Raw genomic sequence first — 17538 nt, 5'->3', positions numbered from 1 at the left:
ATTGTGTATGTATACCACATTTTCATTATGCATTAATTAACTGATGGACAAGTATCCATTCTCACCATTAGATGGATGAACCAGACAAAAACAAACACTGTAATTAACAACACTATAAAGTAAATAAACCTAACAGTCATGTACAGAACAATCCACCCCAACACTACAGGACACACACTCTTTTCATCAGCTCATGGAACTTTCTCTAAAATAAATCACAAGGGCTGGAGAAATGGCTCAGCAGTTAAGAACACTGGCTGCTCTTCCAGAGGACCTGGATTCAGTTCCCAGTACCCACATGGCAGCTAACAACCATCTATAACTCCAGATCCAGGGACTCTGATGTACTCTTCTGGTCTCCACAGGCACTGCATGCATGGGTGCACTGAACATACATGCAAGCAATACATTCATATACATAAAATAAACCACATATTAAGACATAAAACAAGTCTCAACAAATAGAGGAAAATTGAAATAGTTTCTTGTCTTCCATATGATTCCAGTTGAATAAGACTATAAATGAATGGTAAGAGAATTACAGAAAATATGCCACTATGGAGATTAAACAAGACACTATTGAATGATGAATGGAACATGGAGGAAATCAAGAAAGAAATAAAAAATAATCCTTAGAATTGAAAGAAAATGGAGATACAATTTACCAAAATCTGTGGGATATAATGAAGGCAATCATAAGGGAGTTTATAGTTCTAAGTGTGCACATTAAAAAAAAATCAGAGAGTAAGAGCTATGGGAGGAAGTGCATTGACGACATGGATACAGAGCCTTACTGACTCATGGGACCTTGTACATATGAACTTTCAACAATGGTGTCAGCATGCACAAGATCCATGCAACATAAGCAGACAAAAACCCAGCATAGAACTGTGGAAATGAACAGCAGAACTCAATCCTAGCCAAAGAACTATTGACAGGTGTTATGACTGGGTAAGGAAGAGCTGATCTTCTTTAAGGGAGTGACTCTAGATAGACTAACTAGACCCCAGTGGATGAATGTGCACTGAGGGATATCAGGGGATACTAACTTGACATGATAGGCCTTAACATAAATGACATAATGCATGAAATCCAATCGGGGGGCAGGCTATATGAGGGTGCTGAAGGGAATGGGGGTATAAAGATGATTAAGATTTGGTGTATGAGACACACAGAAATTCAATAATTTTTTTCTGAAAAAACAACAACAATGCAAACACTAGTCAAATTAGGTTGCCAATCACACAGTAGTTTGTGAACATCCCAACTCTGCTCAGTCAGGACTTCTATCTCAAGTCCAAGGATTAGGATATAAGCATCACTGATCTACCATACTGCATTTTTTTTCTTTTTCCCTTAAAAAAAGAAGTGGAAATCACATGAAAATTAGAGCGCTGATCCAACACATCTGGATTTCTCATTACCTTTGCTTTTAATTTTTTCTCCCTCCCTCTCCTTCCTTCCTTCCTTCCTTCCTTCCTTCCTTTCCTTCCTTCCATCCATCCATCCATCCATCCATCCATCACTTTTATTTTTTAGAGACAGGATCTCCCTGCAGCCTCAGCTGGCCTGGAACTCACCATGTAGACAAGCTGGTCTCAATCTCACAGTGATCCATCTGTCCCACCCCCCAAGTGCTGGGATTACAGGCATGTGCCACCAGACCCAGCTGCTTTTAATTTTTTTTTAAGATTTATTTTATTGGGGCTGGAGAGATGGCTCAGTAGTTAAGAGCACTGGCTGTTATTGCAGAGGACCCAGGTTCAATTCCCAGCACCCACACAGCAGCTAACAACCATCTGTAACTCAAATTCCAGGGGAATTCGATGCCTTCTTCTGATCTCCAAGGGCTCGCAAGACATGGGTGCACTTGCACACATGCAGGCAATACACTCATACACATAAAATAAAAAAATAAATAAAATATTTTTAATTTATTTCTCTATTTTTATTTTATGTGTACGAGTATTATGCCTGCATTTATGTAAGTGCATCCATGTCATGCAGTGCCTGCTGAGGACAGAAGAGGGCAACAGATCCTCTAGAACTGGAGTTTTGGATGGTTGTTAGCCATCATGTGGGTTCTGGGTATTGAACCTGGGTCTTCTGCAAGAACAGCCAGTGCTCTTAACTGTGGAGGCATCTTTCCAGCCCCAAATAAAATATTTTTTAAAAAAAGAAAAGAAGGGGGCTGGAGAGCTGGCTCAGCAGTTAAGAACACTGGTTGTTCTTGCAGAAGACCCGGGTTTGAATCCCAGCACCCACATGGCAGCTAACAACTGTATGTAACTCCACTCCCAGGGGATCCAAGAGCCTCTTCTGACCTCTGCAGGCATTGCAAGACACGAGTGCACTTACCTACATGCAGGCAATACACACATACACATAAAATAAAAAATAATAAAATTTTTTTAAAAAAAAAGAAAATCAGAGATAGCTCAAATAACCTAAAAATGCACCTTAAGATGTTTAAAAATAAGAAATCAAACCCAAATCAGTAAATGGGGACAAATAACTAAGATCAGGGTAGAAATTAATAAAATAGAAACATTTTAAAAAAACATGCAAAGATTCAATGAAACCAACAGTTGGTTCTTTGAAAGGATAAACAAGATTGACAAAGCATTAGGAAAACTGATCAAAATAAAGATAGAGGCATGATCTAAATACACTTATTCCTGTATTCATTAGTGAATTTAGAGATGAAAAGAGAAACATTAAAATAGGTATATACCAACTTAAATGAATCAAGGACCTCAACGTGAACTGCTGAAACTGTCAGGAGAAAACATAGTAGAACTTTCTGAATAGGAATCTATTTACTCAGGAATTAAGACCAACAGTTGAGAAATGGGACCACATTTAACTGAAAAAAAAAGGATCTGTACAGCAATGTAAACAACCAAATGAGTGAAGAGGAAGCTTGCAGATTGGGAGAGAATCTTTTCCGGCTATGCATCCAATAGAGGATTAATATCCAGAATATACAAAGAACTCAAACAACAAAGAATCAAGAAAATAAATGACCCAATTAAAAGACAGGCTACAGGGTCTGGAAAGATGGCTCAGTGGTTAAGAACACTTGTTCTTCCAGAAGACCCAAGCTGGATTCGTAGCACCCACATGGCAGATAACAACAGTCCATAACTCTAGTTCCAGGGGATCTGCCACCTTCTTCTGGCTTCTGCGTACACATGGAGCACTTACATACATTCAGGGAAAACACGCATACACATAAAATAAAAATAATAAAAAATTTTAAAAAATAGGCTACAGATCATAACAGAGTCCTCAAAAGAAGAAATAAAAACAGCTAAGAAATATCTTTTAAAATGTTCAACATTCTGGGGCTGGAAAGATGGCTCAGCCAGTTAAGAGCACTGGTTGCTCTTTCAGAAGACCTGGGCTCAAATCCCACCACCCATCTGGTGGTTAACAACCATCTGTAACTACAGTTCCAGAGGATCCAACACCTTCTTCTGATCTACACGGGCACTGCATGACATGAGTGCACTTACATACGGGCAGGCAATACACTCATACACAAAAACAAAAATAATAGTTATTAAAATGTTCAACATCCTTAGCAATTAGAGAAATGCAAATTAAAACTACTTTAAGAGTTCATCTTATGCCAGTCGGATTGCCAACGGAGAAAAGCAAATCAATCCTAATACTCACCTGTAAATCCTACGAACCACAACAATGACTAACTCAGCAAGATATCCCCAATGGTACAGCAATGTTGCTTTTTTCTTTTTGGTAACTAACAACTCTCAAGTTGGATTTAGTGCCTGGCCAATAGGAGAGAATCCATGCCTACTACTGCAAATTTAACCAAATATCCACTGCTGAAGTGGTCATAGACCCTAGAGGAGAACTTACTACTGCAATTTTCCTAAATCAATACAATATCTAACTGTATTATCAATATTTATCCTTATACTCACAGATAATTATAGCTCTCACCCCTTATTGAAAAAACTTATTTTTGCAGCAGACAAAGGCTACTACAGAAATCAAAATGCGGTGGCTGTGGGGTACCTAGTCCCAAGTGATACATCTACAATGCAACCCCTAAACCTAAGGTTCAGGGGACATTGCAGAAGGGGCAGAAGATTTTAAGTGTCAGAGGACCAGGACTCCTGCTGCTAGATAGTGTCTTCCAGCCATGACAGAGAATTTGCATCTACTAAATCTCAGCATTACAGTTGATTATGCAATACCTACACAATGACCATTACAGGTAATATGCCAGTGTAGAGGGGGGAAATATCACAAGACCCGACCTCTAGGCAAAGAGCTACAGGCAATTATTGGCTGCTAAGAGATAGGTTATCCAATCTCAAGTGGTCAGCCCTAAACACACACACACACACACACATCTGAACACCACTAAATGGACTAAGTAGGATATATATATATATATGTGTGTGTGTGTGTGTGTGTGTGTGTATGTGTATATATGTATATGTATATATGTAATAATTAAAGGAGTCATGAAATTGAGGTGGAGCAGGGGGACATGGGAGTAGCTAGAGGGGGCAGAGTGAGAGGTAAAAATGATGTAAATTACTATACTTATGTAGGAAATTCTAAAAAAATTTAAAAAAGGAAAAAGTTAAAAAAAAATTTATGCATGGGACAAAAATACAAGGGAGACTTGGGAAAGGCTGAAGATTAGCATAAGGGTAGAAGAGGAAAAACTGGAGAAGATGTAGGCCTAAATATGGCCAAAGGAGAGGATACACTTGTAAGAAACTTACTATATAAAGCCCAGTACTATATGCAATGAATATATGCCCACAAAAGTAATTCACAGCCTTTAGAAGAATGATTGGCACCAATAAATTACTCAGTTAACAAAACAAATCCCTGAAGGATGTTGACATAAAAAATCTTCAAAAATAATGACAACAAACTAAATAACACATTATAAAAATCATTATCTATGATCAAATGAGATTCATCTCACAGATGTAAGAATGGTTCAATAAACATGACACACTGTGGACACGGCTCAGTGGGTCAAAACACTCTTGTTATACAAGAATGAGGAACTGGAATCAGATCCCCAGAACTTACATCAAAAGCTGGGCATGGCCAGCATGCCTGAAAACCCCAGAGATGGGGAAGGGGAAGCAGGAGTATCTCTGCGTCTTGGTGCACTAGCCTAGCCAAAAAAGAACGACAGAAGCAGAAAAAGAGCAATAGAAGACACCTGACATTTTCTGGTCTTCTTGAATGCACAGGCATGTACACCTGTATGCATACAAGTACATAGACATATACTACACACAGACACATAGTCTCTGTCTCTCTGTCTCTCTGTCTCTCTATATATCATTAATAGACACAGATGAAGAATTTGATAAAATTTAACATCTCCTGATGACAAAAATCTCTCAACAAATTAGGCACAGGAGGATTGTTCCTTTACATGATAAAGGTTCACATCATACCAAATGAAGGCAAGTCAAAGAGTTTCCTTTAACGCCTGGAACAATGTAAGGACAGCCAGATTCACCACTTCTACTCAACATATTATAGAAAGTCCTAGCCAGAGAAATTACATGAAAGAAATTTAAAATGGATCCTAATTTGAAAAAGGAATTAAATTGTCCTTGTCTAGAGAAGACATGATTTTATATCGAGAAAACATTAACTATTGTACCAAGAAAACCTGTAAGAATTAGTAAATAAATTTATTAAAGCTGCATGATATAAAATCTATCCACAAAAATCAGTAGTCTTTAGACCCAAGCAAACTCAAGCAAACAAAAAACCAGCACAATTCTGTGGAGATGGGTAGCAGGCCCCAATCTTAGTTGAAGAATTGTTGGTAGATGACTACTGCTGGGTTAGAAAGAGTTGATCTTCCTAAAGGGAGGAACTCAAGATAGGCTGACTAGGCCCCAGTGGATGAACTTGTACTGAGGGACATCTGGGGACACTAACTTGGCACAATAGGTTTTAACACAAATGAAAGAATGTATGAATTCCAGTGGGAGGCTATAGGAGGGTGCAATGGGGAAAGGGGTATAATGATGATTAAGATGTTCTGTATGAAATACACAAAAAATAAATTAAAAATTTACCAAAGAAATCAGTAGTCTTTCTATACACCAGCAGCACCTTATCTGAAAAAGAAACCAAGAGAACAATCTCTTTTATAATAATCACCAAAGTAAAACACTTCAGAATACATTTAATCATGAATATGAATGATAGCAAGATGTAGTGGTGCACACCTTTAATCCCAGCACTCCACAGGCAGAGGCATGTGAATCTCTGTGAGATCAAGGCCAGCCTGGTCTACATATTGAGTTCCAGGCCAGCTGGGGCTACAGGGAGACCCTGTCTCAAAAAACAAAACAAAAGAATATGAATGATTTGTACATTGAAAACTATAAAAGATAAAATTAAGAAAACACAGGCACATGGAAAATAGTCATGATTTTGGGTTGGAAGAATTAATTTCATATTTCCCAAAGCAATTTACCAGTCCAATTTAATCCCAACCAAAATATCAATGGCATTCATCTGGAAACTAGGAAGATTCCTAAAATGTATATAGAACTACAAAGAACACGATAACCAAAGCCAAACTGAACAAGAAGAACAAAGCTGGGGGTACCACTCTACCTGATTTAAAATATAGTACAGGAACAAAAACAGATATTGGCATCAAAACAGACAAACAAAACAGAGTAGAAAATCTAGAATTAAATCCATGCATCTAAAACCAACTGATTTTTGGCAAACATATCAAGAACACACAATAGAGAAGGGGTACAGGGGCTGGTGAGATGGATCAGCAGGTAAAGGATCTTAGTGCCAAGCCTGATGAACTGAGCTTTGATCCCTAGACCCATATGACAGGAGAGAACTGATTCCTGCAGGTTGTCCTCTGACATCCACATACATGCTGTGTTATGCACCCCATCTGGGTCTTGGTGCCCACTAGCCTAGAAACATGCAAACAAAATACATAAATAAAATGTAACTTAAAAACAACAACAAAGGATAGTCTTTTCAATACAGGAGATGGGAAATTGGATATCTACAATCAGATCAATGAATCTAGACCTTCTTTTCCTGCCATATAAAAAATGAAATTCAAAATTAATTAAATATCTAACTTTAATGTACAAAATTACAAGAAGAAAGCAGAGGAAACGTCAAGCCATCGCTATAGGCAATGACTTTTTTTGGGGGGGGTCTTTTTGAGACAGGGTCTCCCTATAGCTCCAGCTGTCCTGTAACTCACTATGTAGACCAGGCTGGCCTTGAACTCACAGAGAGCCACCTGCCTCTGCCTCCCTAGTGCTGGGATTAAAGGCATGCACCACCATGCCCAGTGGCAAAGACTTTTTTAAAGATTCCAAACACACAGTCAGCAAAGCAAAATTAGATAAAGAGAATATATCTAAAAGGCTTCTGCATAGCAAAAGAAATAACAAATTGAAAACACAACCTACAGAACCGAGAACGTATCTACAAACTACACATCTAAAAGTAGATAACACACAGAATATATAAAGAGCACCAGCAACTCAACAGCAGGACAAATGACGTGATGTTTAAAAATGTATGATAGGCATGAATAAATACTTCCCCAAAGAGGATATAGGGTAGGAATACAGCTTAGTGCTAGAGCACTTGCCCAACATATGCAAGGTCCTGGATTCAATCCTCAGCACATCAAAAATAAAAAGACACACAAATGGCCATGAGATATGTGAAAAAATGTCCCATATCGCCAATCATCAAAGAAATGCAAATTAAAACTACAATGGGTATCAAACTTCAATCTAGCCAGAATGGCCACTATCAAAAAGACAAAATATAATGTGCTACTTAGTACACCCCTAGTTATGAGGTAAATTAGCACAGACACTATAGAAAATAATATGGAGATTCTTCAAAAGTTTTTTTTTTTTAAAGTACCAAAGAGGCCTGGAGAGATTACTCAGTGGTTAGGAACACTAGCTGCTCTTACAGAAGTCCCCAGTTCAATTACAGCACCCACATGATGGCTTACAACCATCTGTAACTCCAGTATCAGGGGATCCAACACCCTCTTCTGATCTCCACAGGCTTTACATGAAATCTGTGCACTTACATACATGCAGACAATACACTCGTACATATAAAAAAATAAATCACCAAAGAAATGCCATGTGACCCAGCAATCCCACTACTGGGATACATTCAATTTCACATTAATTATTTATTTAGTACTATTTTTCACAATAACCAACATAGCAAATCAAAGTAACTGACCATTAGAGGATGAGGAGAAAAGAAAATGTCACATATACAGAAAGGAATATTCAGTCACAAAAAGAAATTCCATTATATACCTTGAATGAACCTGGTACATTATGTTAAGTGAAGTAAGCCAGGCACAGAAAGTGAAATACTGCATGATTGCATTCATATGTAGAACCTTAAAAAGTGTATCTTATAGCAGAAAGTACAATGGGAGTTACTAGAAACTGGGGTGACTAGCAAGGAGAGGAGTTTAGGGAATATATTGATTAATGGACAGACATCTATTGTTACGAGAAAAAGTTCAAGAGATCTATTATACATCTAGGGGAGTACAGTTCATGTTGTTATATTATATTCTTGAAAAACACAAAATAGTGTGTTAAAGCATTTTCCAAACAAAAATGATAGCATGAGACAATAAATTTGTTTCTTCAAAACATATTGTACATGATAAATTCATATAATTTCATCTGCTAATTTAATAAGAGGAAAAGATAAGTAAAATAGATAAAAAGTCTTAAAGACCAAATTACTAAAAAAGAAAGAGTACAATAAATCTTAATATTAGCAATAATTCATATCTTAAGCATTAAAATGTCTGGGCTTAACAGCCAGATTGGTTTGAATCACACTTCCATAAACCAAGCTTCTTTCTCTATGCCACCTGCCCCTCCACACTAGTTCTATACTATTCACTTAAAAAGATTCCCGCCGGGCATGGTGGCGCACGCCTTTAATCCCAGCACTCCAGAGGCAGGTGGATCTCTGTAAGTTCAAGGCCAGCCTGGTCTATATAGTGAGTTCCATGACAGCTGGGGCTACAGGGAGACCCTGTCTCAAAAAGACAAAAAAAAAAAAAGATCCCTAAGCTGAAGACATGACTAAGTGGTTAAAAGTACTTTTGCTGCTCTCACAAAGAACCTGGGTTCAGTTCCCAGAATGCACATGATGGCTCACAATAGTCTGTAACTCCAGTCCCAGGGGATCTGACACCCTGTTCTGGTCTCCATGGGAAGCAGGCATGTATATGGTGGACATACACACATGCAGGCAAAACATTCAAACACATAAAAATAAAACAGTCTTTTAAAAAAGGATTCAAATACTTAGTGTAAAGAAACAAATGCTAAAATAAGGGGCTGGTAATGTAGAACAGTGTTGAGTGATTGCCTAGCATGTATGAAGTCATGAGTTTGATTAGCTACATTTCAAAGAAGCAAAGGATAGCACAGAAGGGAAGTGGGGGAGGAGAGGGAAGGAATTACAAAAGTATGGTTAGAAAAAATATTGTGTAAGTATAGAGGATTTAGAAATTATTTCCTAACAAGGTACAAAGAATAAGGACAAAGGTCCAGAAAAATACCAAACTGGTCATTTTATTTGAGCTGGGCTAAAAAGATGAATATTTCCAACAGACAGAAAAAAATGGTTGTAAGAACATGAAAGATTGTTGGCAACAGCATAGGAGAGGCACAAAGTCCTAAAGTGCACAGTATTGTTAGGAAAGAGAAAGTAGTTCAGTGTGAGTCTGTTATTATCTAGGAATCTTGATCAGTCTGTTTCCCCCACAAATTAAAGAATCAGCCAGTCATGGTGGTGCACACATTTGACCCCCTGGATCTGTGAGATACAGGTTAGCCTGTCTCCACAGGGAGTTCCAGGCCAGCTGTGGCTAGAGGGAGACCCTGTCTTTAAAAAGACCAAAAAAAGAGAGAGAATTAAAAGACAGGCAAAATCCTTAGACACAGCAGAAAGCAACAGGCAACAAACTTTATTAGAAGCCTCCCCTCTAAAACACACTCACGGTAAGGAAAGCTGTCCCCAAGTGGAGAGTGGATTCATAAATTGAAAAAGTCAAACCCCATGGAGGGCTTGGGCCTTTTAAATGTTTTTGGTGGGATCCACTCCCATACTTCTGAGTTGTTCTACTTAAAGAAGAGAAAGCCATTGGGCTACAGCTCCAAGCTAACATATATCCAGGACTGGCCTTGGTCTTATCTAGACTGGTCTGGACTGATCAGCTGCAAGAAGGCCTTGTCAGTGGGAGAAAAAGCCTGCCAGGTCTTTGTCTCAGATCAAGAAAAAGCCAGAAGTGTACTGTTTTTATTAATCATCAATGGCCTTTTGTGCTTAGCAGGGATTTATTCCCTTGCAGGTTAAGCACGAGAAAAACAGAGCAAGTCCTGGAGTAAGAAGTGAATGCTTCATTCAACATTTTATCTCTAGTCTTGCCTTTGACTTGGAAGACAGTATTGGAATTTGTAGATACAATGACCAAATTATAGTTCAACAAACCTTGAAAGCTTTGATAGAGAATCTGGTGATATTTTACAGATGAGATCTCACTGAAGATTGTTCTTTTCAAATTGAATGGAGGGTCAAGGATTGGTGAGTAATAACAGAACAACTGTGCTGTAAGAAGATACATCTGTTTCATTCAAAACTAGAAAGATAACAAATTTCTAATTCTATCCTTTCAGAGTAATGTTTTAGGTAGGTAAGATCTGAACTGGACCTGATATAACATGAAAATGCCCATGATATTTATACAAAATGGGTGAAACAAGAAACGTGTGTGAATGAGATTTTTTAAAAATTCTAATTACATAAGAAAAAATTGAGAGATGACCCTGTCCTTTACAAACCCTACCTAAGGAGTGATGAAAATAAACAGAATTATTATTTTGGGCTTATAAGCACACACATACATGTGTACATGCATGCACACATCTTACCCTGTTTTTTGGCTAGAACTGCAATTTTATCACAGGCATAAACGGGTTAAATGTCTGCTGGGAGGAAAATATGAAACTTAGATATAACCTGTTGGATCAAAATTTGAAGTTCCACAAATATTACTGCAATACTGACAAGATTTTCAGGCTGAAGGGGTGTTAATAAAACAAAAGACAGATCAGTTTCAAAACTGCCTAAATTAAAAGTAATTGCACAAAATTATATACTGCTTTGGCACAGACTCTCCCTCCTTTAACTTAATTTAGGATGTATAGGAACATATACATATACATATACATATATAATGTATATGGAGAGAGAGAGGACTGTTAAAACTATAGACAATACAGCATTGTTCTGACATCAGTTCTTTGACATCAATCACCCAGAGTTTGCATCAGACCACACAAACTGAAAAGCACAGTCACCAAAAACACCACCATCACTTTAGATGAGACGTCAGCCTTTATTCTCAGAGAGTTATTCATACTTCTGACTCACAAGTTACAAATTTGGGAATACCAACATCACCAGATCTCCTAATTTACTAGAACTCATATAGGACAAGGTGAGGAAGGGTCTTGACCCTAGCTTCTATGCTCACTCCCTATGGAATTGGGGAATAGTCCCCCTTCCTACACAATAGTTTATTTACCAACTCAGCTTGAAAATAAGAATTGAACTTTTAACGTGTGTGTGTATGTGTATACGTTTGAAGGTTTGCTGACCCATGTGTGCTATATGTGCCTGTGTGGAGGCCAGAGGCTGGCACAGGGAGTCTTCCTGTATTGTGCTCTGCCTCCTTTTTGAGACAATTTCTCTCACTGAACCTAGAGCTCACTGATTGGTTAAACTGGTTATCCAGAAAGCTTCAGGGATCCTTGGTCTCCACCTCCTCATCTCTGCCTCACAGCCCCAAGTTTACAGGCATGTGCCAACCATGCTCCAATTTTTAGATGGTGCTAGGGATCCCAGCTCAAGTTCTCATGCTTGCTTGGCCCTCACACTGAGCAAACTCCCCAGTCCTCTGAGGTTTTTTTGAAAGGATTAATTGTATGAGCATGATTGACTGTCATTGTGATTGAACTCAATACTTGGCCCCACTTCCCTCCTTAGAGCTTGACATAGCCCCAAATTCTAAACCTCTATCACACAATCTTTTATTCCGGTGACCAGAGAATAGCCTATAGCACGATAAAGACACTCAATCTCTATGACTTACCAGGAAATTTCAAAGGTTTATGAAACCCTGTATCAAGAACTAGAGACAGAGATCAGATATATTCTTCTATTCCACAGCACACTTGAGGGCTTCTATTTTGTCAAACTCTTAAAAACACACAGACATAGACAAGAAACAACAGAGCTTGAAAGGAAAGGCTCTAAGTTGGTTTGGTGCCAGTAACAATATTACCAGAATTTTGCAGAGCAGAAGGTAGAGAATAATAACAAAGGGATGTTTGAGGACATGGGAATGTTAATTACTCTGATTTGATCATGACGTATAGTAAACATGTGCTGAATTAACACACTGTAACCCATAAATATGGATAACTATTGTATAACAATTAAAAATAAAAGAGATGACACAGGTATCTTTGTTTCCATTGCCTGGGACAGCACTCCTAAGGTCTTATAATTTCCTCAGTAACAGATAAAACACGGGCATGTTATATTACAAGACTTGGTCTTAGATTTTGGTTTCCTAATACAAGAGATATAAGACCTTTTAGGAGCCTTAGAATCTCTGGAGTATTAAAAACTGTATGCTGATGAGATGACAGGAGATGGGCTCCCTTGTAGCATAAGGACAGGACTGGTCACTAAGAAGACTAAGATATGCTTAGACAGATGGAACTTTTAGGGACAAGGGAATTGAAGATTGAGTTAATCACCAGTGACCAATTAATCAATCAAGACTATATACCTGAACTTCTAGAAAGACCTTAACTGTTGGAACTAGGAAGTTTTCTGCCTAGTGAATGCATCCATGTACAACTCCTTGGTGACAGCAGGTCCTATACCTTGCACCTTTCTAGTCATTCCTCTATGTACTACCTCATCTGGCTTGCCATTTATATCCTTTAAAACCTTTCATAATAACTCATTAGCAGTAAATTATTTTGGTGATCTACTTGTGCCTATATAACAAATTACTGAATGTGAGGTAAGTTCTGGAAACTTGTGATTAGTAACAAAGTCATACAGAAGTGTAACCTGAAGATTCACTACTTTGTGACTGTCATCTGACATTGGGGGCAATTTTGTGAGACTGAGTCCTTAATCTGTGGAGTCCGCACTAACTTTGGGTAGTGTCATATCTGAATGAAATTGTTGGGGTTTCAAGTGGTGTCTTCAGAGAACTGGAAAACTACCCGGCATAAAAAAGTGGGGGGAGCCTAGAGAGGTGGCTCAGCAGTTAAGAGCACTATCTGCTCAGCAGAGGACCCAGGTTCAGCATCCACATAGCAGCTAACAACCATCCACAACTCCAGTTCCAGGTGATCCAACGTCCTCTTCTGACCTTCATGGACATTGCATGACATGGGCACACTTATAAACATGCACACAATATACTCACACATAAAATAAAAATAATATTATTGAAAAAACCCACATATTTACTGTCATAAGAGTAAGCATATAACTGTTCATTTACTTGGTACCTGGTAGATCTATGTGGAAGAATACTCAGAAAGGACAAGAATGCATCAAGTGGTTGCTAGCTAAGATGCAAAGGAACACATCCAAAGAAAATGAGAAAGAACAAACCAAAAGAAAGAAAATGGTAGAGAGAGGAGAACCTGTGAGGTTTTCAATAAAGTAGTTTGTACAGGTTGAAGCCCCACCCCCACCCCAAAGACAAGGTGACGAGTATCTCAGATACAACACAGCAGGACAAGAGAGTCACATAAGGGTCAAGAAAAGGCAGATGTGATGTTCTCTCTTGTCTTCTCAAATTTTGAACTGATACCAGACATTCCTACTGACTGGATAATGTCAGTAAGGAAGACACACATAAAGTAGAAAATAAGAGCCCATGTGTACTGTCATAGAATGGTTTTCCCTCTCTCAGCTCCTGAAGCCATCTCCACCTGAACATTCATCTCTACCACCAAAACATATTCATAGAGTGTGGGGTGGAGGTCTAGGGATAGGATGAGGTGTTCAGAAAATGGGGAGGGAGGGTCTGAGGCATTTCAACCATTGTCATCTAGCCTCAGCCATGACCACTCAAAGGATGTCAATTCTCAGGACTCACCTCTTCCGATAGCAATTGCTACAGGATGACTCTCAGCTTCTTAAAAAATGTCACACACACACACACACACACACACACACACACACACACACACACCCTACTGAGTTTATTTACTGTTGCCCCTAAGCACATGTGCTTAGGTTATCCAATCCCAAGTGATCAGCCCTATCAGGTCAAACTTATTAGGGAGCTTATCCTTAGAGAAGACTGGATTCTTCCTCTCACAGCAGTCACAGATTGCCTGTAGATCTTCATCAAGGGATGGGGCCTTGTGAAATTGCCCCAATCCATATTAGGATGTGAACTGGAGATGTCATTATGCCATATTGGCATGGGAAATTGTATTGTCATTACGTAGGTCTTGTTCAGGCAAACAAATGGAGCTATATCACAAGGAGTGATAATGTTCCTCCCAAGGGCCACAGACTAACAAAAACTGCAGTGACAGGCATGGGAAACCTCCCTTCAAGTTATTGATCAGGGATCAAGAGACTCCCAAACAATATAGACTATTGCCATTGCCCTTGGTTGCCTCCCAGAACTTAAAGGTAAAATCATATTGCTGAAGATACCACACACCTCGGACACAGGACTTGAAGGAATCCAGCCGGAACTGGCAGGTACTATGAAAGCTGCCAATGGAGAGAAGCAGTCAGTAGTCCTACCCACCTGTAAAGCCCATGAACCACAACAATGACCATCTTGGCATGATAGTCCCATTGGTGAGACAGTGGCACTTTTATCTTCTAGGTAACCAACAGCTGTCTAGCTGAACTTCGGGCCCACACAATAGGAGAGAATCCATGCATGGTACTGTAAACCTAGCAAAATAACTGTGGCAGGAGAGGTCATAGACCCTAGAGGAAAACCTATTACTGTCATTTTCCTAAACCAATATAATGTCTAAGTGTACTCTAAATATCCGTATACCCACAGACAAAAGTGACTCCTACTCCTCATCAAAGCAGCTTCATTTTGTAACAGATGGAGAGGACTACAGGGAAGTGGTCAAAATGCAGAGAATAGATCATTATGGGGTGCTCAATGGCAATTGGTACAGCTACAACACAACCCCTACACCAAAGACTCGGGAAACGCCAGGGAAGAGGGGGCAGAATGATTGTAAGAAGCAGAGGACCAGGATGCCTGATGCTAGATACTGTCTTCTAGACATGACAGGGAAGCTGCTCCAGAAATCACAACTTCCGGCTTAACCTCCTGTCCCATCCCGATTCAGTTATCAGGTGTGTCTTTCCTTTCTTTCTCCAGGCCAGTAAACTTCTCTCTGCCTTTCGAGGCAAGAATCTAGTCCTATGATCTATCATCAGGATTAGCAGTGCATTTACAGTAGCTCTGCAGCATCAGGGTAGAGTCTTTTGCTTCTGTGTTGAACAACTTGCCAGAAGAACTTGAAGTCCTTCACCAGGAAGACAGAGAATTGGAAGGTTAGCTGGATTAGGAGCCAAAGCTTCCATCCTAAAGCGTGGGACTTGGTCTCTTAACAGTACATGGTGGATGGGGAAAAGTCCAAGGATTTGAGTCATGAATTGAGTCTCAAAATTTGTATGTTTAGACATAAAAACAGACACAGAAGATCTTGAAAATTATTAATAAAACATTTCTATTTCAGTTTCTACCAAGAGGATGATCACTCTTAAGATCTGAGGTTTGTAAAGGGGTACTAAACTGCCACTTTGCCCTATTTCCATCACTTTCTAGAATCAGGTGGGAAACTGTTGCACTTTTAGGTAAATTATACAGTAATTGAGTACAATCATCAGAGATAGTACAGCACAGGACTTCACATTCTATGAATTGAGCTACTTTTCAACCTTGCAGAGGCTGGTGTTAACATGTTTACATTATGTTCACTATACAGAGAAAACATTTGTCCAATAGTACAGATAAAATTAAATGTTCTAAGTCACTACCCTGTGAGACAGTAGTCAGTTTTTATATAATTCTGTAATACTACTCTATCATTTAATTTTGTGTATGAAGTTTGATATATTATTTATATCTTTATCTTGTGTATACTGAATAAACATGTATCTCCTTCAACTCTTTCTTGATCTTAGCAGTTGTCCACTGTGTTGGAAAAAAGTCTTTTACCATGCTCACTTTTAATTAACAAGAGTCACAATTTTATCTTTTTGAAAATATACAGTATTTTTAAACACCCCAAAATAAACATCCTCCTCAAGTCTAAAACCAATAAAAACATAGTTCCAACAATTTGGAATCCCTCTGCAAACCAACTCCATCCCTGACTTTTTCAATTCTTCTGTCATAAATTGTGTTGTAGACTTTTTTTGTCATGGTAAAATACACATAACATAGAACTTACCATTTTAATCAATTTAAAGTGTATAATTCAGTGACATAAGTAAATTCTCAATGCTGTTGCAACCATCATCACTGTCTAGTTCCAGAACTTTCTTGCCACCTAAAAAGGAAATGTTATGATTGTTTGAATGTAATAATCACACAAAAATGCCATATTTGCACCATCAACAGACTAATAAAAATTTAGTAAACTTGGTAATTTAAAAGGCTAGATTTATTTTCTGAAGTCTTGTCCATTTATAACTTTTCTACATCACTTTATCTCTAAACTTTTAAGACATTACGTTAATCATTTCTTGAACTGTATCCTTTTCAGCATGCTCACCTATAACCAGTCACCAGATGTATGCGCATTAACTTTTAAATTTTCCTTTTCATGTTTAATGTCTGCCTCTAAGAATTTAATGTTGTATATTTCATTCCAGACTATGGAATAGACAAAGATGCTTCAGTCACACTGACTTGCAGAGACAGACATTTCATGTATACATGTTTTAATGTAGGACCAAATTTTTCAAAGATGCCACATTCCTCTCTGTCTCACTGCACATAAACTTACTATTGTCATTTTCATGTGAGTTAATCTACAGTTACTTTAACAGCTGCATGATGTTCCCTTAATACTTTCCTTGGACTAACATGGCAAAAGTAACACTGTCTCTGAGCCCATTTAATTGGAGGCTTTGTCATTCACCCTTTAGGGTAGACTGAAGCAACAACTGTACTTTGAATTGTAAACTGTGCAAATTTGACTTACTCTATTCTCCCAAACTTACCTTATCCCAGTTTTCCAACTGCATTACTATGTTCCTTGCACCTATTCCACACATACTGGATATATTCATGCTAATATATTTTCCAATTACACACTTTTTGGATATCACCAAGGTTTATTTCCAAGAATGCCTATAGTTCAA

General features: G+C 38.4%; 1 protein-coding gene across 17 annotated transcripts in view; it reads right to left on the bottom strand.

Moving 5' to 3' along the window:
• Window positions 1-17538, bottom strand: part of Bhlhb9 (basic helix-loop-helix family member b9) — a 47792-nt gene that overhangs the window by 26120 nt on the left and 4134 nt on the right. For 6 of the 17 annotated variants that reach the window (XM_029558054.1, XM_029558060.1, XM_029558050.1 and 3 more), the window contains one exon: window positions 16623-16721. The gene's annotated coding sequence lies outside the window, so the exon portion shown is untranslated. Of the gene's footprint in view, window positions 1-6098; window positions 6141-14854; window positions 14908-16622; window positions 16722-17538 lie in introns of those variants that run through there. The other 11 variants (XM_008821868.3, XM_029558048.1, XM_029558047.1 and 8 more) reach the window with 4 other exon arrangements.

This window comes from Nannospalax galili, unplaced genomic scaffold (assembly GCF_000622305.1).
Source record: "Nannospalax galili isolate Female #2095 unplaced genomic scaffold, S.galili_v1.0 scaffold1188, whole genome shotgun sequence".
Classification (NCBI taxonomy): Eukaryota; Metazoa; Chordata; class Mammalia; order Rodentia; family Spalacidae; genus Nannospalax; species Nannospalax galili.
The sequence above is the reverse complement of the archived record's forward strand: the minus strand, read 5'-3'. Positions and strand labels throughout refer to the sequence as shown.